Source organism: Mauremys mutica, chromosome 7 (assembly GCF_020497125.1).
Source record: "Mauremys mutica isolate MM-2020 ecotype Southern chromosome 7, ASM2049712v1, whole genome shotgun sequence".
NCBI classification, from domain to species: domain Eukaryota; kingdom Metazoa; phylum Chordata; order Testudines; family Geoemydidae; genus Mauremys; species Mauremys mutica.
In genome coordinates, this window is record NC_059078.1 from 72,025,043 (window position 1) to 72,049,073 (window position 24,031).

Here is a 24,031-nt window from a genome sequence, read left to right on the forward strand (position 1 = left end):
GGAGGTGGGTGGGGGGGTGCGTAAATTGCCGAGCTATGCCCTGACCCACCGTGGACACTGTGTTTGACCCTAGAAGCATTTGGAGCTCAGCCAAGAATGCAAATACTTTTCGGAGACTGCAAGAACTGTGGGATAGCTTGAGTCCTCCAGGCCATGAGCGTCCATTTGATTCTTTGGCTTTCCGTTACGCTTGTCATGCAGCAGTGAGCTGAGTCCCTGCTATGGCGTCTGTCTGGAGATTTTTTAAAAATGATTTTGAATTTCGTCTTCTGTAACGGAACGCTGATAGAACAGATTTGCCTGCCCTTACAGCGATCACGTACGCATGGTCCATGCGGGAGCTCTTTCTTTATTTTGATTTTTAACTGCATCACCACACGTGCTGATCGGAGCTCAACACTGGGCAAACCGGAAATATTCAAAAGTTCACGGGGCTTTTCCTGTCTACCTGGCCACTGCATCCGAGTTCAGATTGCTGTCCAGAGCGGTCAGTGGTGCACTGTGGGATACCACCCGGAGGCCAATACCGTCGATCTGCGGCCACACTAACCCTAATCCGATATGGTAATACCGATACTAGCGCTACTCCTCTCGTTAGGGAGGAGTACAGAAACCGGTTTAAAGAGCCCTTTATATCGATATAAAGGGCCTCTTAGTGTGGACGGGTGTGGCGTTAAATTGGTTTTACGCTCCTTAACCCGGTTTAAACACGTAGTGTAGACCAGGCCTTAGAGGCTGGAGAAATGATGGCCTGGACAGCAGGGGAATAGGCAGCAATTACTAGATTGTTCTCTTTCTTATACTAGTTTTACACTCATGTACCTGCATTGAAGTCAGAGTTACTCCTGAGTCTGCCCCACCTGAGAAGAAACTTAGGCTTCAGTATTTTTAAGATTAGGGTAAATGTAATCTCTCTTTTTAATTTGGTTGACAATGTGGCTCAAGATATTGGTTATGCAAATCAGCGCTTCCCCCAGGTGCTGGGCCCAATCCAGGTCAGGTCAGTAGTCACAGAGATTCATTGCAATATATGAGGGTTATTTACTGGCAAAGAGAAATGAGTTGCTCGTCAAAGTCTAGTGTTCAGTAGACATATATACACCTCATACAATGTACATGCCACCTCATGTCTCAATCTCAGAAAGTGCCCATGCATCTTTGGTGTCATTCTTAACTGACAGGCCATAGGCAGCCCTGGAGTTTAGCCCTGTCAGTTCAGGAACTTGAAGCACATTGGCAAGGGATGTCTAAGAAGAACCTTGACACGCAGCTTACCCGGTTGTATCTGTTCAGTGAATAAAGTGGAGAATTTCATCTCCAGCACACTCAGGCAAACTCTCTTTATAGCAACTAAATTCACTTCGAAACGGTTTTGTTTTAAGTTGGCCTATGCATATATAACTCACAAACTAGGGTGAAGGATTTGTGTCAGCAAATGCCAGACTAAAACCCAACCCTGAAACTTTATTTGTCCCTTAAGTTTACATAGCTCTGATGAAGGCAGCCAGCTGGTTTAGTACCCATACTTACTTGCCCACGCCTTCAAAAACCACCCTGCTTCCTGGCACTCCAAATGATGCCATGTAATGTTTGAAACTCAGGATGAAGCTGGATGTGTTGTTTCCAGGAAGGACATGTTAGTGTCACTGTGCCTCAGTGGGTCATCACTGAGGCTGTCAAATTGAGGACAGGCCCCTGAGAAATAGGATAGCCTCGCCCCAAACTGGTGGTTACTCTATCATTAGATTATACCAAGCCAGTAACAAAAGTGAACTTCTGTAATCACCACATTGGCCAACAAGAAGTCAAAAATTCGATCTCCTTAGGCATTCCAGCCCTTGGCTCACCACCCAGACACTAGAGTTCATGATGAGAGGTTACTGAAAACCAATTTCACCAGTTCTAGGGTCCTCTCAATCTAAAGGGACCAGCCACCTAGCCAGGGCAATATATAATAGTCACCCTGATGCCAATCTTTTAGTAATTAAAAACTAAAGGTTTGATAAAAGAAAAGAAGAGTTATAAATGGCTAATTGATCATATACATACATATGATTGCTAAGTCCTTATATCAGGTTTGAAGGAGCGATGGAATAAACCGCTAGCTTGCAAAAGTTGCTCTGCAATTGCCCAGAAAGACTGGGGGTCATCAGTTCTTGTTCAAAGCTTCCTTTGAAATCCAGTCCAGAGAAATGAAGCCCAAATGGAAGTGTCTCAAGTGCCTTTGATATCCTCTGCCATGTGCATGGAATTTTACTGTCTCAAATGAAGCCCACAATAGCACAGGTGCATGGGAAATTACTGGCCCAAATGAAGTTCAGAGTCACCTGAGCATATCACATGCCCTTATATGCTTTGATGACTCACTGAGGCAGTCATTGCCTATATTCTTTCTGAGCCATCCACAGGAAAAGCTTACTGGGCCAGATTAATTTCTTCAATGGCCCATTTTGCGCTAAATGTCCTTAATTGGCCATCAACACATAGAATTTACATTCGGGTAAGACAGCTATCTGGGGAGTGCTACCCAGGATTACAAACACGTGTAAAATGCAAGTACATAGCCAATATTCATAATTTCAGGTACAAAGATGATACATGGCTTTAACCAGGATAATCATCATATCTGATTGATTGTAACTTTTCCATTGATACTGTACATGATACACTTTATATAAATTTTATGAAAATTGTGTAAAACGGGCTCCTTTCTTATACACAGCATCACAGTTAGTTTGCCACATTAACGCTAAAACAGATTGTTCACCACAGACCTCATTGAAAACAAGTAAACATACTTTTAAGCAAATGATCACTTGGTCTGAAATTTTCCATGAAACAGACAAGAAATTGACCATCACCAGTTAATATATTTGAGAAGATATGGGAATTCCAGCTAGAAATCTGGACCATTAAGAGCCAGATGCAGAGTACAGTGCTGTCTATGGAAAGAGTCCCATTGACTTCAGTGGGACTGGATCAGGCCCTAATGGGGCAAATCAAGAAAAATAAATCAATACATAGCTGTTTGTGACTAGTAAATAGGGTGACCAGATGTCCCAATTTTATAGGGACAGTCCTGATATTTGGGGCTTTTTCTTATATAGGCTCCTATTACCCCTGACCCCCTGTTCCAATTTTTCACATTTGCCATCTGGTTACCCTACTAGTAAGTGATGATGTTGATGATTTATTAAAAAAATAAATAAAAAGCACAAGCCATTTCCCTTCCAAGAAGGCCTTAATTAATAACCAACAAGTGACTCTTAAAATAAAGCTTTTGACAGTATGCAAACCCACTGCCAATCATTTCACCGTGTTTCAGGACAAATCATCAGAGGCACGTGTGGTGAAGACAGATTAAGCCTACTTGAACATTACTTTAAAAGGATCATGTCACTTTAAGAACAAAGTGGGAGGTGATAGAGGCACCTACAGTACAACTGTTCAGCGGTGTGTATTTTAATGTCAGCCTTACTTGATCCCTCTGTCTCACAGGCTAATCATGCTCCCAGCTAGCTGCATTTGTCTGATATGCTGAACAACTTTTAAGAAAAACTTACTCTATTTCAGGCTGGCAACCAGGAATGGAATCCCATGCAAAGCAACTTGATGGTATCAGTGAGATTTGAAAGATACATCTAAGACTTTAATAAGAAGGTAAGATTAGACAGGAAAAAACAGAATTGCTAATGATATCATACATCATGCTTTCTTAGTTGCCTGTAAGAGTAGAAGAAGAAACAGTGCCTGAACAATTCAATCCAGAACATGAGTTTATTAGCCAGGTTGCAAAAATAAGTGACAAATATGGTGACAGTTAATACTGGTGTTTCTAATTTCCTTTTTTGATCATTTTAAATTGCTCATTTTGTCATTCAATGTAATAATCTGCTGCTAACTCAATGTAGTCTATGGTAACTAAATGGATGTGGAGTAGGGTCTGCAAATACATTGCCCTTGACAGTCCTTTATTATTTGAAACAAAGCTCCTGTAATGTACAAAGATACTAGATTCTCAGCCAGTGTAGACTGGCATAGTTTCATATTGTTGACTTCAGTTCTAGACTGATTTACTCTGCTGCTACTGGTTTCTGTTGCTTCCATTTTAAGTATTCTCAAAATGTATGAAAGACTAATTATAGACGTTCTATCGTAGGAGGAGTTACTGTCCTATATACAGTATATGGCCCCTACTTACAATAAGTACAGGAGACAGGTGGATAACAAACATATGCCACAAATTCCAAAATACACACAAAACATACCTGGATCAAATATTAAGAAAATTCTAATTTTTCATATTCTACAAAAAGACCCACAAACTTTCATTGACATTTGGGTTCACACATTTGAAATAGACCCATGATTTTTCTCTTACTATTTCAACTAATGTAGTGCTGCTGTTTATGTGAGACAACAAGCTGAATAATATCACAATAACGGGGAAAAAATACGTTTGTCAGTGAAGTCCCAGTGGTCAGAAATTGTCTTTTATTAATAGTATGAGATAAAATGATCAAATATACTGTGTAAGTGTATTGTTTCATTTAGTATTTTTCTTTCCTACTCCTTATTTTCATTTTATCAAAATATATGTCAACACTGAAATTTCATATTGTTTATAGAACCCCATCAAGCTCAATTTACATTAATTACACTGTGAAATTACCAGCTTTATTTTTTAATACTGTGACTAAACAATGATGTCATTTCCCTTTAAAAAAATAAAATAAAATTGCAACAGTATAATATGCTCAAAAGGAATTCCAGAAATAGATTGAAATATTTATGAACAACAACTAAGAGTTTGATCCTACACTTAATACCATTGCTGGATGGGAATTTTTCAACAATAATTTTTCAGTGGAAAATGCCAATTTGTTGAAACCAAAACTTTTCATGGGAAAGAGGCATTTTTTATTACACTTTTCTTGGGAATGGTTTCTCATGTCCAGGATAGAATTTCTGAAGCGACAAAGAGAGAACACTCATGTCAGATGTTGAAGAGTCAGAAATTTCTCCCAAACATGCCCTAACCTCTGGGCTACTGCTATTCTGGGTTGGCTCTCTGATTTTCCACAGAAAAGGTATCCAAAGTTTTGTTTCATCCCAATGGGAATTTTTTTTAAAGTCTCACATTTTTGCAGAGTAGGAAAACAGTTTCCTACCCAGCTCTTTTACTACCAGTTTTAGTGCTTATTATTGTAAGTAGTAAAAATGACTTTAAAAATAATGGGACTTATAGCATTAAACACTATGCCCAGTAGTTAGTGTTTTCAGGATAAGGGTGTTTGTTTGTGGGGGGGTTGGTCGTTGAAGAGCATAATTTCCATTAAAAAAATTGACAGGCATTTAGTCTCATAGGAAGTCAGTGAGATTTAGGCATCTCTGTCACTTCAGTGCTTTTGAAAAATATATTTGTAGGACTTAACTCAGGAGTTGAACATTTTTTGTCAGAAAGTGGCCCTTTTTAAAAATGGAAACTTGTTACATAAAATTTCAGAACAACATTTTCTGGCTCTCCAAGTTTTCTACCAAGTTTTTGACTGATGTGTTTGCCAATTTTTTCAGAAAGTTTAATCAAAATAATTTTAACATTTTTAATGGCACCTTCATTTTCCTCACTGCAAAACAAACTAAAAATTTCAGAACATTTCACAAAATTGTTTCCCTGTTTTGACTGGCTCTAGTTATTGTGTCTTACTGTTACAGAGACGGCCCAGTAACCCAGCTTCTAACTGGTATATGCCTCAGTGGCCTTGCATAGTGTTGCGTAGGCCCTTTAGGAGTAATTACTTTCTTTAGAGGAGCTGTATAAATCCATTCGGTTGTTGTAACTATTAAAATATGGGTTTGGCAAATAGTAACAAAATGGACATACAATGTAATATTTAGACCACTAAGTTAAAATAATTAAATCATTGTAAGTTAATGGAGACTGAATTATATGAAGCAGAATCAGTACACAATTGTTATTTTTAATCCATTTTACATTATTTTCCCATAATCTATTTTAGAGCACCTGTCTCCACACAAGAAAGGATTTGTATATCCTTAATAAGAGACTTTTAAAAATTTCCCAGTTCTCCAGCTGATGTCAGAGCAGAAGCAGCATAGTACAGAACAAGCCCATATGCACAGTGAAACTCAGACTTACATTTAAAAAAAAAAAAAAAAAAAAAAGCTAGGGAACGTTGATCATTGGAGAACGTTCACCAGCAAAACCCATCCTAAGTTAAGTGTTAAAACACCATTACCCTCCTGATTGTTTAGGCTTTAGAAAATGTCACATCCACCTTGATGTGGATGCCTTAATTTATTATTTTCCCCACTACTAATATTGCATGCTTTATTTTTAAGATGGCATGTATCATTTTAATTACCAGTAAGTACTCTAATATGGTAAACCAACAATCTAACTTAACTCCTACTGTTTCCGTAAAGGGATGGCCTAGTGGTCTAAGCACCAGGTTTGAAATACTGAGACTATGTAGATTGATAGAGGGATAGATAGAGAATGTTCAGGCAGACGAGACCGCAGTCTTTCATGCCTCAGAAAACTGAATTCCAGGATTGTGTCCCGTTTGCTTTATGTGCACCTTATCAACCCCAATGAGTTTTTTTGTAGGAGTCGGAAGTTGCTTCAGTGTCCTTAGATTAAAGTTTCTCTCTCTTTCTTACTTTGCTGATTGTTTGTCTGGCAGCTAGCTTCTACCTGAACTGGCTACATTTCACTAACTTCTAGGAAATGAGCAAGGGATGGTGCTGCTGAGACAGTGACCACTGGCTGCTGCTCTCCTTTACAAAAGCTCACATGAAGCCACATCAGATGGGCTTCTACTTGGTGGTTATGCTGCTGCTGAAGAGGTGAAATTCCATCCTTCCACACAAAAAGAGGGAGAGCTCCCTAAAGAGGGAACAGCCTAGGCCAATAGTCTTAATCCAAAAGTCACAACCGAATAAAACATATATTGGATCTATTGTGCTGTCAGCACTACACTTAGCCCATCAGGGCAGTGAAGAAAACTCAAGATCTTGTTAAATCTTGTAAAGCTTTTTTTTTGGGGGGGGGGGGAGCGGAGGGGAAATCATGGGTGTAGTTTGACTTCTATATTTGGCGGGGGGCAGGGTAGAGGGATAACAAGGGCCACAGATGGCTAATGAACAGGAGCCCTGATCCAGGGCAGTGAGTGCCTTGGAAGCCACATCTGGCAACCACACAGGCTCCAGAGGGAGAGGGGGCCAGGGGAAGTGTGGAGGGGTAGCCACCCACCTCCCATGCACAGGTTTCCTGTTGATTCAGAGCCAACCCCACTTAGTCACATGGTGCACCACGCCCACTCCCTGTGCGGCAGCTGGCAGAGCCAAGCCAGTCAAGTCACCACTGAGCTGCACCGCCAGGGGAGAGGTGATTGTATGGATTTTAAATTAGCAGTTGTTTTCTGTGCATTGATTTTTACTTATTTCACAGTACTCTTGTTGTACAGTACATCTTTGCTTCCATGGTCTGCTGATTGTATCGGAATTAGTATGTTTACTGCAGCATGGGAACATCTGAGCAAGTAGTCTCATGAAATTGTCCCTCACCAGCCAGGCTGCTCTGCCTGCAAGCTCCCATGCACAGCTGATAGTGCTCATTGCTATAAAATAATCTGAGAGAAAACCTTCATTTACAGCAAATATTTCCAGCCCTAGGGACCAATCCTGCAATCCCTTACTGATGGGTATATTGGGAGGAGTCCCACTGAAGTCAATAGGGCTAGCCTCAGTGGGGTTTGTAGACTTGGGCCCCTTCTTCTGTATGTGTTGAAAAGCAGCAAACCCCTTTCTGTAGGTGGCAGCGAGGAAGGATTCTCCTGAGCTCAGGCTCTCCACACATCACCCACAGAGCTCTCAATGCTATTGAGAATGGGTGAGCCCAGCAGGTTGCATGCATCCTACAGGAACTTAGGTGGGATCCCTGTGGTAGGGCCTGCCCTCACCACATGGGGGCCAGCCAGTAGGAAGTAGAGCTCCCCATTCAGCAGAACTGGACTTTGCTGCTATTCTTGTGTCATGAAGCACGAACTCCCCACCCTAATGGGGATCTACCAAGCCCTGCAGTAGCCCGGAGTCATTGAGCTGCTGTGGTAGCTACAGCAACTGTAAACAGCAAGCATGGCCCCAGGCAAGGGACGCACTGTCCCATCTCTGTCCATGCCTCCCGATGCCTTCAGCGAGAGCCCGCCCTGAGGAAGGTGGGCTGGGAACTCACTGATCACCTGCGGAATCCCAGGCTTCGCATGCCCCAACTGGGCAGGAGCAGGGAAGCTGCCAAGGGAAGAAAACTGCATTGAGTTTCTATAACCTACAAGAACTCCTTCCCTACAAAGGTAAACGACACTCTGGAAAAAGAAATCTGTTGCAAACAGACTGGAATTAATTGAAATGATCGATGCAAGATAACAATCCCTTGCTGCATGCTTCAGAGAGGGCAGCAAAGCAGCAGAGCCGCTCAAACAGGTTCTTCCAGTCAGGCCCAACAAATATTGTATTCTTGTTCATGAAACAAAAAATCATCCAGAAAATGCAGCTAAACTATAAAAAAAATCCTCTTGGCTGGCAGTACAGTGATGACAATAGTCAAGAAACTAGTAATTATAAGCTCTTCAGGGCAGGGACTGGTCCTTACTGTGTTTGTACAATTCCTAGCTCAATGGGGTGCTCTTCTTAATTGCCCTTCAGGCACTACCATAATAATGTTGAGACTTGAATGTCAGAGGCCATTCCAAGACAAGGAGTTAAATATTACAGTCAGCAGCTTGGACATACTTCACTAACCAAGTGCCTGCTAGTTTCCTTGGTACCTCACTAATACTCACTGCTAAAAACCCACACACAAGCTTCGAAGCTAAGATATGTCCATATTTGCTTTACAAACCTTTAGCAGTTAGTTCTTGCTCAATGAAACACAAAGCATCAAGCTAATTCACTGGCAGGGATTTTTTTTTCCTCTATTGTTACAATGTCTTGTGGTCTGTACCTGTCATTTAAGGGATGATGTGTCTCCAGGAGGTATTCAAGAGTAACACAATTACACTGAAACCATTTCAAAAAAAGCAACCATATGTTTATCCACATATCCTGTACAGTTCCAGCTGACTGACTATTAGCTGCTAGGTGCTATATGAGTAGCATTAGACACTAGTTACTAAGGGGATATCCTGGTAGAAATGAGAACACAGACTCGGTTATATTTGTTGTTATGAATACTTCAGATCATACGCCTCCATGGATTTTGGGGCCATTATTTCATTTGGTCATTGTGTCAAGTTCTTGACAGCCTTCCCCAAGGAGAATCCCATGTCGAACTTGCTTTGTACTTTTCCAGAGAATAGTCAATAGTGTAAAATTTGTAGCCTTTCAACACTCTACAAAAGTTACCTAAATATTATGAAATCTAAAGAAGGACAGAATTATGAAGCACTTTGAACTGATCATAAGAACAAAGCTAAGAGTAGGGCACTAGGTTATACTCGCCACCCCCTTTGTGAAAGCCATTTTAAGATGTATCTGAGAATAGAAAACAAGAGACTGGCACAAGCTAGCTACTCTCATTCTCCATTTCACTTTCCCTAGGCCTATGATCCCCTTTTGACCAGCTGCAATAAAACGATTATTACTGCCAGAGACAGAAACTATATTAATGTGCTAAAACCTGCAGAAGGCTAAGAAAAGCCTTTTACATAGCTTCAACCGGGTGCTGGTGGGAAGACACCAGGATGGGTTCCTTGAAGGGAAAAGGTGACTGGGAACTTGTCTCCTCTTCCTCCCGCCCTTCCCTACCTCCCCAAAGTGCTATCAGAAGTGCCTTGAGTGATGATGATTAAGGGCACCAGGATCATCTCTGTTTCCCACCTGTCAACAAAGACTAAGAATACGTCTATAATACAGACCGCATTGGTGGGTAGCGTTTGATGTATCGGGGATCGATTTATCACATCTCGTCTGGATGCAATAAATTGATCCGCTAATCGATGCCCATACTCCACCTCGGCAGGAGGAGTAAGCGGCATCGACGGGGGAGCCATGCCAGTTGACTCGCCGCCGTGAGGATGGCCAGGTCAGTCGAACTAAGATACTCCAACTTCAGCTACGCTTTCACGTAGCTGAAGTTGTGTATCTTAGTTTGAACCCCACCCCCCGTCCGCTAGTGTAGCCCAGGCCTAAGTCTTTAGACCACCTGGCCCAAATATATTCCCACCTGGTGTTTAAACTCTGTAAATTCATTGTAGACTGTAGATTTTCAGACAAGTACTAGACTGCAAGTATACCATAAAACAAGGCCTTTCATCAGTACTTTGTGTTTCTGCAGCCCTCAGCAATGATCTTAAAGGCTATGTTATAATTATGAGCTGCAAAGGAAGTCTTAGCTGTTCTAGAGAATGGAAGCTGTTCACCATCTTTTCAAGGCACCTGCTCTTTCAAGTTCTAAATTAGACGGTTAGTCATATGCAGTCAATGAGATGTTTCATTTTGACAATGATGACAATAGGCCTATTTGCTAAGGATGGGGACACACAAGTTTTAAGTTGTGGTTGGCCAAAGAAAGAGTTTTGTTTATCTGGTGGCAATTTAAACGCTTCCATGGGGTACCTTGTTCTAAAAAATGAATAAATAATGAAGCTCCTGAAACTATTGCCCCTTTAGGGTTCAAATACAAATACAGCTTCCACCAGCTATAGTCCAAAGATAAGGTAGAAAGTGTGGCTAACTTCAAGCAAGTCTGAAGTAAAATGGCTCAAGTGTAGGAGCCACCTCTCAGATACCCTCCTCTGATCAAGTTTAGCTCTCGCTATTTCTCCTAAAACCCCTTCCTCAAGGGATTTGTTGCCTGCTGCTATTGAAGAGTCATCAGCTATCCTTGCTAGAGGCTCTTGCTACTCCACCCATGCTGGTCAGCAGGTCGCCGGGATGCATCTCTCATGAGTGTCTCTCCTTCCAAGGGATGTTACTCATTAGCATCCCCAAATCACTTATGTTCCAGACCAGTTTAGTATCCCCTCAGTTCCATTGACAATGATTTACTTCAGAAACGAAGAGGAGGTTATGGACAGACTTATTTTAAAGGAAAAATTCCATCATATTTTATGTTCCCAGCATGAACATTTTACTGTGACTGGCATCTAACGTATTGTGTCCTACATTTGACGCTTGGCAGGTTGGGAAATATGCAGTATGGTTGCTTGTTTGAAGAGGTGTTTTAAACCTATTTCTACAATATTCTGCATGCAAGGTCCCTTCACCTCAATGCAAAGCTATTCATGATAGAAAATGGAATGGAAAGTGATTGTAGGCCCATTTCAAAGGGAGTGGATAAAATATCCAAATGCTGACTGACATGTCACAATGAAGCCTGTTCAAATGGACATTGTCAACGTTGTGGGAAGGGTGGGAGAATCACATTGCCATCTGCAACTTCTGTATCTGCTAGTTACAATGAACCCGGATATTTTTTAGAACTTACAGGAGTTAGTAAAAAATCTTTCCATTTGCCCCCCCCCATCATCGTAATACAAGTTCCTTATGAATTTAGCGCACTTTAAGACACTATTGAAATGATTGGTTAATCTAATTTTGAAATGAATATAAAGGTAAACTGGAATAAAAGGGCGAGAGTTAACTCAGCTACACAGCACCATTAATTCTCAACACTCCTTCCCCCCCGAATATCTTACACTCCATCTTTTTCTGCTCTATGTTGTATAGGTCATTTGAAGTAGGTAATTACTGGGATAAATTTTTAATGTGCTCATTTCATCTCAGCCAAAATTTAAAAGAAAAAGTCAGTGCTGCTGTTTCTGTTTCGACTGTGTGATCAGAAACTGCTGTGCACTGTTACACTGGCTTTTCGTTTCCTCTCCTAATTAGCAGCTGAGGGGAGCTATAGAGCATTAAATGGGAAAATAAACTTCTGGTGGAAAAGAATGATGCAGTTGAAAATTGTTTGTCTGCATGTAGGTGTTGTGGGGGGAGAAAAGCAGTACATTAAAATAGGGCGAGAAAAAACAGAAACACAAATGGGAACAGAAATCAGTGGAGGAAAAGCAAGTGTCCAGGTAAAGGAGGGAAAGGGAAGGAAGCCAAAAGAAATCAAAGGTTAAGACAAAAGCTGAAGGAAAACTGAAGGCAAGAACAGAGTAAAGAAAGCACTATTAGCAGAAGAGACAAACCAGGTTAGCAGAATGAAGGAGAGGGGAAATAGTCTGATACAGAGGTGTGCAGAGGCCACGAGGCCAAATTAACCAGCTCCTGGACAGAACACACTGTACTCCTGCTGTTCTGACTCAATGGAGAGTCAGTGCAGCATTAGTCAGAGCAGCTAGAATGGAGAAAGACTATCTGTGTACCGACAAGCCAGTAAACGTTTTATGAGATGTGTATTTTATACAATTGGTGGCACAGGACATGATACAGCTAGCTATACTGAGAGGGGAAATAGCCTGACTGGTTGCATTCCAACAAGGATGACTATTTAACTACAAACATGCAGCTAAGATAACAATACAGGTAATAATCGCATTCATGCTTCAGGTTGTAAGCTGATCTGCCAGGCATCTGGACAGAATTTCTTACTTCCGTGTACAGCATTGCACAATTTACTACAGGTGAAATTAATTCATCAAGTTACACTTATGTGGCTGAAGGGGAAGGGAGCGGCTTTGCTATGTGCTAGGGAGCAGCTCTCCAAACAGCCTTACCTAGACCAGAGGAGGGGGATATAAGATTGGGGTTTATGGACTTGAAGTTCAAAACTCCCTGCATAAGAGTGGGTGCATTGGCACTCCATTGCCCAGAATGGAAAGGAAACTCCAGCTCCCCAAAACCCATGAAAAATTCTTGGATTGGAAGCAGAGTTCAGGATTTGGTCCTCAATTAACAGGTTCTGTTTCCTTTTGCCTAATGGCAAAATGAAGTTCCATTTGGAATCTGCTTGATGATAAATCCCAATGTTCCTAAAAAATGTCACCAGCAAAATCCTGCTAGCATTCATTAGCAAGTCAGGTGTGCCAGATACCGTCTCCACCCATGGGTCACAGGATACGATCCTTATTACAGATCCTTTGCCCTAGCCTTTAAGGTCCTGCACAGTTTAACTCCTGCCTACCCCTCTGCTCCAATCTTGCTCTTTTATTGCCCTTTGCACCACCCGAGATACCTGACTTACCACTCAACTACACACTTTTTTCCAGTGCAGGCCCCTTCAATGGACTCTGTCCACCTGTCTTCAAGTTTCTCCTCAAAAGACCTCCTCCTTCAAGGATTTTCCATCTACATTTTTTAGTGTTTTACAATGTTTTTCAGTGTTTACAAAACCAGTGTTCTCCTTATTAGTCTCTCTTTGAATTTTAGCATATAGTTACAGTGAAATTAATGTATTTTCTACTATCACATATTTGCGTGTCAGTATTCAGTATGTAAGAAGTTTTGGCATTTTATACATGATGGGACAAATTCTCATCCCCTGTGTAAAGTCTAAGTGAGTGGGCTTTGTGAAGGACTGTGGTGGGTTGTGTATTGTCCTCACAAACCTTTTGGTATGGTGTGGAGAATCAGCACTGCTACTTTGTAGCTACTACAGCAGCTTTACAGCTGGGTTAGCAGATGCAGCTCTCTATGCTCTCCTGTTACAGGGAGGTTTGGCTCAGTGGATGTGCATGATTTGTGCATTACCTAAAGTCATATAAACGTAACTGGCAGGTGGAAAAGGGTAGCTCAAAGACTGAGACTTCATTCATCTGTAATTTATTAAATCAACCTAAGAAGGGGACTTTAGAAATTAACACTGCTGGGAAGAGCAGGTACTCATACCTCAGTAAAAGGAAGTCTGGCTTCCTGCAGGAGTGTCTGACCCGTAGATTGCAATTCCAGGAGGAATGCTTCCATAAAACATCGTTTTACTTCTCCTACTTCTGACCCAGCTTCGCTTGTGAGCGATAATAGCATGATGTGGCATCACTTTAAAGTTCTGAAGCTTTGGTTTCATCTTCAGAGCCTGGCCTGGCCTGTAAACTATCAGCCTGCAGTTTTATGATAAATGTATAAAAAGTACTGTAGTGCTGACACATATCACCCTCAACTTTGCAGGAGCAGAGAACAGATTTGTTTTAAACACCAAACTATATTGCTTCTCCTAGAGCTTTCCCTATCCAGTAAGTTGTTCATATGAGGGTGGCAGTGCGCTATATTACAATGGATATCATTAATGCACTTGCAGGGCTAACTGGCAGCAGCCTATGCCTTTTTGAATGGATGGGTGGGGGCTAGGGTTTGCAGTTTGTGCTTAGCCAGACTACTGGGTTGAAATATATGTCTTACTGGTCTACACTCAAGAGTTGTGATCTCACACACACACTAACAAGGTTCACTTACCACTGGGGCACTTTCTTGTAGCAGGGTCTGAAGATCAGATCTCATCCATTCTGGCACCCCTTTCCATCATTTGCTTGTGCCATAATCTCTCTCTGCAAGACTCAGACAGGTCACCCTATAGTTTTCCCCTTCCAGGGTATGAAAGCCTCTCCAGACAAACTGTCTGACACCATCTCAGATAGCCCTCCATACCAATTCTAAGTCCAGGCCACTTACCCAGTGGCTGATATGTGTGCAGGCCTGGGTTCCCCTTTCCAGCCCAGGGATCCTATAATCAGCAGCCAAGGTCTACAGATTCTCAACCCCAGCTCTTTCCCTGGGCTTCTTCCTACTCTGCCTTCCACATGCTTTCTTCCCCACAACTTCTTGGGGTAAACCCTTCTCACAGGGCTCTTACTCCCCCAAGTTTCTGCCTGCCAACCCACCTCTCTGTACCCAGAGAATAACTCCAGACTCACTCCCTTCTGTTCTCAACTTCCTGGCCGTATACAAGCCCAGCCTGCTCCTGCCTAGCAGGGCTTCATCCCCAATTAATGCTTATCAGTCAAGCCAGACTCCCCCCAGAGTGTGGTTAATAATCTTGATTGGCCTCTTCTGAGTCACCTTCACTTCTTCAGGCTCAGGTGGGGGAAACACCTCATTTCTCTCACTCGCTCACACACACACACACACCATCCCTGCCTGCCTCCCTCCCTCCCTGCAGGATGTCTCCTTTGGGAGGTGCTGCTTCACACCTCAGCACTGTGGCTGGTGAGCAGTGTGGCTGCTCACAGCCAATTGCTCATTAATGTGAGCTGGCCCAAGCAGAATCCCTCCAGCCACTCAAATCAGGTCTGATTCTTCCTTTAAAAAAGAAGTCTCAGTCCTGGCCAGCCATGTAACATCTCTCCTGTTACTATAGCTCCTGCCTCCCAAGAGAGGGCTTCTAGCTCAGCTGGGGATGCAGTATCTTCACAGGGAACAAGTTTACACCTAGACCATGTCTAAATATCAACATGGCTTCCTGTAGCTCACCTTCCTTCATCTGCCCTGGGGTGCAAATGCTTAATTATAGGATGTAGATAATGTGTCCTCTGCTTATTTCCTCATACTGTCTCCCTTAGGTCACGCCATTGATTTATCACTCTGATCTGAGCACACAGCCAGCACTCCCTCCCTCTGCAGCAGAGCTGTCTCCTTTCCTGGCTGCTCTTCACCCTACCTTGGGATCTAAAAAGGGCAACCTTGATTTTTCACTTCTACTGTTTCTCTGGTATTGGAGACTGTGCCTTTAAGGACCGAGCTAGCCAAACAGGGAGTCTGGACAGGGCTGTTGTTGTTGTTGTTTTACAGCAAGATGGATCTTGGCACGGGATACAGGATAAAGTAGGTCTGTCAAGTGATTTAAAAAATTAATCATGATTAATCATGCTGTTAATAATAGAATACCATTTATTTAAATATTTTTGGCTGTTTTCTACATTTTCAAATATATTGATTTCAATTACAACACTGAATAAAGCACTGACGAAGTGGCTATTCACCCAAGAGAGCTTATGCTGCAATACATCTGTTAGTCTATAAGGTGCCACAGGACTCTTTGTCACTTTTTACAGAATACAAAGTGTACAGTGATCACTTTATATTTATTTTTATTACAAATATTTGCACTGTAAAAAAACAAAAGAAATAGTATTTTTCAATTGACCTAATACAAGTACTATAGTGCAATCTCTTTATCATAAAAGTTGAATTTACAAATGTAGAATTTATGTACAAAAAAACCCCTGCATTCAAAAATAAAACAATGTAAAACTTTAGAGCCTACAAGTCCACTCAGTTCTACTTCTTGTTCAGCCAATCACTCAGATGAACAAGTTTGTTTACGTTTGCAGGAGATAATGCTGCCCGCTTCTTGTTACAATGTCACCTGAAAATGAGAACAGACATTCTCACAGCACTGCTGTAGTTCATGTTACACGATATTTACATGCCAGATGTGTCAAAGATTCATATGTCCCTTGATGCTTCAACCACCATTCCAGAGGACATACGTCCATGCTGATGATGGGTTCTGCTCGATAACAATTCAAAGCAGTGCAGACTGATGTATGTTCATTTTCATCATCTGAGTCAGATGTCACCAGCAGGTTAGTTTTCTTTTTCGGTTTGGGTTCTGTAGTTTCTGCATCAGTGCGTTGCTCTTTTCAGACTTCTGAAAGCATGCTACATACCTCATCCCTCTCAGATTTTGGAAGGCACTTCAGATTCTTAAATCTTGGGTCCAGTGCTGTAGCTAGCTTTAGAAATTTCACATTGGTATTCTCTTTGCATTTTGTCAAATTTGCAGTGAAAGTGTTCTTAAAATGAACAACGTGTGCTGGGTTATCGTCCAAGACTGCTATAACATGAAATATATGGCAGGATGTGGGTAAAACAGAGCAGGAGACATACAATTATCCCCCAAGGAGTTCAGTCACAAATTTAATTAACATTTTTTTTAACGAGTGTCATCAGCATGGAAGCATGTCCTCTGGAACGATGGCCGAAGCATGAAGAGGCATATGAATCTTTAGCACGTAAATATCTTGCGACACTAGCTACAACAGTGCCAGGCGAACACCTGTTCTCACATTCAGGTGATATTGTAATTAAGAAGTGGACAGTATTAGCTCCCGTAAATGTAAACAAACTTGTTTCTCTTAGCAGTTGGCTGAACAAGAAGTAGGACTGAGTGGCATGTAGGCTCTAAAGTTTTACATAGTTTTGTTTTTAAGTGCAGTAATGTAACCAAAAAACCTCCATTTGTAAGTTGCACTTTCATGATAAAGAGATTGCACTACAGTACTTGTATGAGGTGAATTGAAATATGCTATTTCTTTTGTTTATCATTTTTACAGTGCAAATATTTTAATAAAAATAATGTAAAGTGAGCACTGTACACTTTGTATTCTGTGTTGGAATTGAAATAGATATATTTGAAAATGTAGAAAAACAGCCAAAATTATTTAATACATTTCAATTGGTATTCTATTGTTTAACAGTATGATTAATCACGATTAATTTTTTTAAATGCGATTAATTGTTTTGAGTTAATCGCGTGAGTTAACTGCGATTAATTGACAGCCCTAGAATAAAGCAGAGCTCTGGTAAGAACCTTAAACACTGAGTGATTATCACAGTTTCTTGTTGCTTTCTCCTGCTTTTTTGAATAAGGTTACTATTATCTCAAAACAACTGACATCTGGAGGAGCTTGGCCTGAATACCGGAGAAGCTTATGCCCAAATAAATTTGTTAGTCTCTAAGGTGCCACAAGGACTCCTCGTTGTTTTTGCTGATACAAACTAACATGGCTACCACTCTGAAAAGAGTTCATTATTCCGGCAGCTATATCCCATTTTGAAGGGACCCTATCATAAGCTAGAGTGTGTAGAACAGACTTGACCCACAGCACTTGACAGACGGCACCTTTCCTGCGGAGCCAAAACCCCAGTAGTAAATCAAAGCACCACAATGAAGTTGGAGCGACCATACACTGCCTGAGCTGCTGCTGTCTTTCTGACAGGCTGTTACGATGAGGTCTTGCCTACTTACAGACCCATTCAATCTCATGGATCTTCTTGAAAGAGTAGGAAGTAAAGTCTGGTGTTGTGGATAAATTCTTCCTTTTTCCATCATTTCCACTCTATTTTGAATCAGAAAAAGTATCTTTGCCTCTTGTCCTAGATTGTTACATGGTGGTGCTATCTGATATTAGGCAGCTTCACCCAGATGTAGCTGCATTTCACTGGTGGATGAAGGGATCCTTGGGGACCGTTTGTATTTCATTTCATATTTGAAGTTGTAAAGTACGTTGGAATCCTTTTTGCCATGGAAGTTGCTGTCTGCATTTAGGATTATTGTTCTCATCCTGCTCTGCTAGCAACCAGCTGTGTCACCATGGCCATATGGTGCCACCCTTCCCACCCTTTGGCTGTCTTGTCTCATTGGTCCCTGCCCCAAAGAGCTTATGGTCTATCTCCATGGGCTTGTACAATGCTCGCACAATGGGGCCTGATCTCGGGGGAGCCTCTAAGCATGATCTGGTTACATATATACCTAATAATTATTCTAAGCTAGTGTTTAGTCCCCTAGAAACAATCTGTTTTCTAGAAGTGCATGGCTAGCACTGACAAATCTGAGTGGGATAATGAATGAACCTTGTGCGTGTGAAGCAAACTCTCAGCCAAACTAGGGCTGGTCGCTCACCTGCTGTGATGAGTTAGGGCAGGTCTATACTAAATTGCTACAGCGAAGATGCTACTATGCCAACAGGAGAGCTTCTCCCATCAGCGTAGTTAATTCACCTCCACGAGAAGCGGCAGCTAAGTCAATGGGAGAAGCTCTCCTGTGGACAGAACGTTGTCTGCTCCAGGGGTCAGGTCAGTATAACTACATTGCTCGGGGTGTGGATTTTTCACCCCCCAAGTGACGTAGTTATACTAATGTAAGTGTGTAGTGTAAACCTGGCCTCAGCACTCATCTGGGCCTTCAGTGAGTCAGCCCCCAGGCATGCAGGGGCAACCTATCATTGAGCAGAGCCTGGGTCAGATGACCCCAGGATCAAGTATTTCCAGAGCCCCTGCAGAGCTGCAGTTCAGGCTGAGCAACAGCACGACCTGCACAGGAATCCTCCTGCTGCCACACAGTGCACCAGACTCCAGCGACTCCCAACCTCCTCCTCAGCCTTGCCTGAGCCCTGCCCTTACCCGACACTAGCTTCACTCTAGCCTCGTCACTGACCTGCTCCAGCCTTGTCTCTGCCTCTTGACCCACCCACCCCAGACCCTCAGACTCTGACTATCTGGTTTTCAACGTTAGGCATGTATCTGGACCCTGGCTTCGGTACCAACTTGGCTTGTCTTTGAACTCTGACCACCCAACTTTGACCTCTGGCCTGGACCATAACTCTGGATCTTGATTCCACGTCCACCATTGGCTCAGGACTAATCCTCCATCTAGCTGTGACCTATGCTCCAACCCTAGGCATGATTGTTGGGGGCAGTGCCTGCCACTGTGTTTCTTTCTATAGCCTTGTGTAAACATTTTCCAAACTCTGATTTGGCTCCACTAGTTTCAGTGACATTGGGCACCACAGTGTAGACAGGCCACTGACATCCATTTCAGGTAATGCTGTTCAGAGCAGGTCTAACTGATGCAGTACTTAACACCAATGGAAGCTGGCTGCTTGTTAAGATCAGTGAAGGTGACCTGGTGCTGGCACCCATGGGAAATGTTTGCATATGTTCCCCTGTGTAAACAAGACTCTCGTGTGCTGGGGACTGAGATCCAGGATTTCTTTGTTCTACATCTAGATCTGATTTACTGTGTGGGCTTGAACAATACTTGTCTACCTCACAGGGCTGTTGTAATTATTTACTGTCCTGTATTTGATTGTTTACAGAATAATAAACACTGTTAATCTGAAATAAGCTCCAAAAGATTATGAAGGTGTGATCCAGTTGCATGTGCTAGGCTGGCAGTCAAGCATTCTGGATTGTAGTCCCCGCTGGGCCATTTGTTTGCTGTGGTAGTTAACCCAATCTGTAAAGCAGGGCTGCTAATGCACTTTACAAAAGTGGGCAACATCTATGGATGAAAAGTACTAGCTTCATTAATAAGCTGTTACAGACAACAATGATTTTTGATATTCAAACTAAAGTGTTCTTTCTCCGTGTCAAGTCCTTACTCTAAGTAAAGTGAGTGCAATGTCTCTGGTACAGTAACTCCTCACTTAAAGTCATCCCGGTTAACGTTGTTTCGTTGTTACGTTGCTGATCAATTAGAGAACATGCTTGTTTAAAGTTGTGCAATGCTCCCTTATAACATTGTTTGGCAGCTGCCTGCTTTGTCCACTGCTTGCAGGAAGAGCAGCCCCTTGCAGCTAGCTGGTGGGGGCTTGGAATCAGAGTGGACCGGCAGCCCCCCTATCAGCTCCTCGCTCCCCTAAGTTCAGTGTGCAGCAGCTGCCCAGCAGGCTATCAGTTGCAGCTGTCCCTCCCCTCACTGCCATGTGCTGCTCCTGCCCTCTGCCTTGGAGCTGCTCCCCGAGACTCCTGCTTGCTGTGCAGGGAGGAAGGGAAGGAAGAGGGGGGCTAATGTCAGGGTGTCCCCTTCCCCCCTGCATCCCGCTTACCCCATCTTCCATAGAGCAGAGGGGACACACAACAGGGCTCAGGATGGAAGGAGCTTGCTGGCAGCAGCTGCAGTCTCAGCAAGCTGATCTAATTAACAAGGCAGTGTACTTAAGGGTAGGGTCAGCATACTTAAAGGGGTAATGCGCATCTCTCTCTCTCTCACACACACACACACACACACTCTCTCTCTCTCTCTCTGTGTCTCTCTCTCTGTGTCTGTCTGGGATGCTGCTCCCCTCTCCTCCCTCCATTCGTGCTGCCTTGTAGAGTGTGAGAGTTAACCCTTGAGGGCTCAGCCAATTGCTAGTTCATCATTTAGCAGTAAGGCATTCCCTGGGAAATATCCCACCCTCTGACTCCTCCACCTGAACCAAGATTCACAATCATCATTGCTGTGTACCAGTATTAAATTGTTTGTTTAAAACTTATACTCTGTGTGTGTGTGTGTGTGTATATATATATATATATATATATATATATATATAGTCTTTTCGCTTTTGAAAAAAATGTCCCTGGAACCTAACCCCCTCATTTACGTTAATTCTTATGGGGAAATTGGATTCGCTTAACAGCATTTTGCTTAAAGTCACATTTTTCAGGAACATAACTACAACGTTTAGTGAGGAGTTACTGTAATCTTCAAGCAGACTTTTTAGAAAAAGACTTAAGTGTGTTTTCTCTTCACAGATTCAGGTCTTAAAAGTGAGGAAATCATGGTGGACACTGTCTTGGCACCATGGACAATAATCCTGGTGATCTTTGCTTCAGTGATGATAATGAGCTTTCTGATGTTTCTCCCCCCTGTTGCCGTGGTGATCTGGAAAATGAAGCATATGCCCCAGATCTCTTTACATGGAACTGTATAACCAGGCCTAATGGACAAAGAATCCTGCAACTAAACAAGCTACAAACTTACTCACAAATAGCAACCATTTAATAGGATCCATCACAAAAACTGAGCTTTTCCCAGGCCTATGGCTGCTGAGGTCCTGCAGGACACTGTATATATAACTTTATATTAACTTGCTATAGTTCCTACCACTCTGCCTACATCTAATTGACTGCACTGTACTTCGTATCACTTGTTTCTTGGATTCTGCTTCTCTTTATGACCATAACTGACCAACGTATGACAAAAAGAAAAACAAGTAGCACATACCTTTGTAGTTATGACCACTTGTAAATAGCACCAAAAAGACACAAGGTAACTATATTAGTCTGAAAAGCATGGTAAGCCCTGAGAGCTATCTATCTATATAGTTTGATAGAAGCTGAATATATTTTCCCTCAAAGGGAATAGTGCAATGAATGGCATAATCATTGCTATTAATTAACCACAGTCTTGTGTCTGTTTGGTTTGAAAACTCGTTCTTCTGTTTTGACCATTTCTTCTTGTTGTTGGGTTTTTGGTTGGTTGGGTTTTTATTTATTTTTTTCCCCAAAATTCCAAATGTGGCAACACAAAGCTATCCCCATCCCTTGGCTAGAATTCTTATGTGCTTTATGACCCGGTGGTCAAAGTTCAATTGTGCAAATGTAAAACACAAACTGTGGCAAGTTAAAGCAAACATGCTGCAGGAATTTCCCCTGAATTGTAGTGACCGAATTTATTATGGAAAACAGAATGTGATTATTTACGTTTAAATATGTCCTGTAGTTTGTGTGCCTTAGCACTTCTCAAACTGAATATTTTGGAAAGGAGGGACTAGGACAATTAAAAGCTTATTAGCACTCCTATCAGTAAAGCAACCTCCAGCATTTTATGTCAAACATACCCAATGTCATAAAAGACTGTGGGCCTGATTCTGCCCTTCTCGTGCTGTGTTTAATAGGATGATTTGTGCTATATGTGGTTAATGCTTTCCACTACCATGCGGTTTGCTCCGAGACACATTCTGATCTGTGTAAATCTGGCATAAACATGTGCCACTGATCACACTCTGTAGTTTGTCCCTTTATTGGTCACTATTATGTCAACTTTAAAAAATAATAATAATAATCAAGAGGCTAAGTCCTGTAGTTCTTAGTCAGGCAAAAGTCTATAAGAGTTTTGTCTAAACAAGGCTCAAAGACTAGATTTCTTTATTTTGGTGAAAAAAGAGAGAAACAAATCTGCTTCTTTTGAAAGGAGATAGCAATACTTTTTGTCTCACATGTAGGGAATTAAGCTACTGCCTACACTGTAACTGACTGAACCAGAAGACTTTTTTCTCTTTCCCTTGGCATCCTTTTCCTCTTCCATCTAATAAATAAAGGAGGACTGTTCTGTTTAGTTATTGGGCTGAAATCAAATATTCTGGATAATTTTACAGTCTGGTTTTTTATTTACTGGACTTTTTAAAGCTGTAACTTCATTTCTCAGATGCACAAAGTACAGTTGCCTTAAAATGACCTTCAGTGTCCTTGATGATAATGGCTAATGAGAGGGAAGGCTACTGAGCAGGGCCGGCTCTAGGTTTTTTGCTGCCCCAAGCAAAAACATTTTTGGCTGCCCGCCACCCCAGCCCTGGGCTCCCCACTGCACTCCCCTGCTGCCCCAGCCCTGGGCTCCCCCCCGCACCTGCACCCCCTGCTGCCCCAATGCTGGGCTCCCTCCTTTCTCCCCCACCAGTGCCCTCTCCCCACCCCCACCCACACTCCCCTGCTGCCCCAGCCCTGGGCTCTTCCCTCCCCATCCCACACCCTCCTTCTGCCCCAGCCCTAGGTCAATGGTGACTTGCTCCCAGGGCGGGTCATTCAGCAGAAATTTTGGATGTGCACAGAACACAGACAGGATTGTTTCCCATATGGTTACAGAACTGCAGTAAAGTGGAACAATTTTCAGCTTGTGAGATTGGAGGATATCTGGATGCATATTATAAGACTGTCCTACATAAATGAGGAAAAGTTGAGGTGCCCTTATTAGTCTTTTGTTCCACTCTTTGTTTCTATGTGGAATTTTGCAATGCAGTATCACTGTCTTCCTTTTAAACAAATAAAACTTTTTTTAAAGGGCAATAGCTGTTGAAAATAGCTCCTAAAAATTCCAGTCCTAAAAACCACTGGGAAGCATTTCTTGCTTCTTCATTTCTTATCCTACTTTTTCGACAGCAAGTTACAGTGGATCAGTATATTTGATTTGGGAGAAATGAAGTAACAGCTGCCCAAATTGAGTTTGAGCACTCCTGTATTTTGAGGGTGTTCAAATCAGGAAGGCAGGTGCTAGATTCCCTTTCTGAATATTAGCTAAATCTGGAAAGGAAAGTCAATTTCTGCTTCCCTGGCTCAGAAGTGGAAATCGTCCTACGTGCCTGGTACTGTATCTAAAGCTGCTGAAGTCCCCTAGCAGAGCCTCCCCTCCCTTACTTTTCATTTTAAATTCTAGTGGGATCCACGTACCTCCCTTGCTAGGCTTCAGATAGAGAGGTGCACTGTCCATTTAGTGCACCCAATTCCTTCTTTGTGGGCTGCAAGGTGAGGT

The 24,031-nt window shown here is 42.3% G+C and overlaps 2 long non-coding RNA genes across 4 annotated transcripts in view; one reads left to right on the top strand and one right to left on the bottom strand.

Annotated features, from left to right (window-relative positions):
- Nucleotides 1-15,101, bottom strand: part of LOC123373846 — a 30,203-nt gene extending 15,102 nt beyond the window's left edge. Inside the window, exons 1-2 of one of the 3 annotated variants that reach the window (XR_006580887.1) lie at nucleotides 14,632-15,101; nucleotides 14,416-14,507 (exon numbers count right to left, since the gene is read on the bottom strand). This is a non-coding gene — a long non-coding RNA (uncharacterized LOC123373846). Of the gene's footprint in view, nucleotides 1-3,563; nucleotides 3,693-14,415 lie in introns of those variants that run through there. The other 2 variants (XR_006580886.1, XR_006580888.1) reach the window with 2 other exon arrangements.
- Nucleotides 3,526-22,311, top strand: LOC123373847. The gene is made up of 2 exons (XR_006580889.1): nucleotides 3,526-3,660; nucleotides 21,259-22,311. It is a non-coding gene; the product is annotated as an uncharacterized LOC123373847 (long non-coding RNA).
- The last annotated feature ends 1,720 nt before the right edge of the window (nucleotides 22,312-24,031 follow it).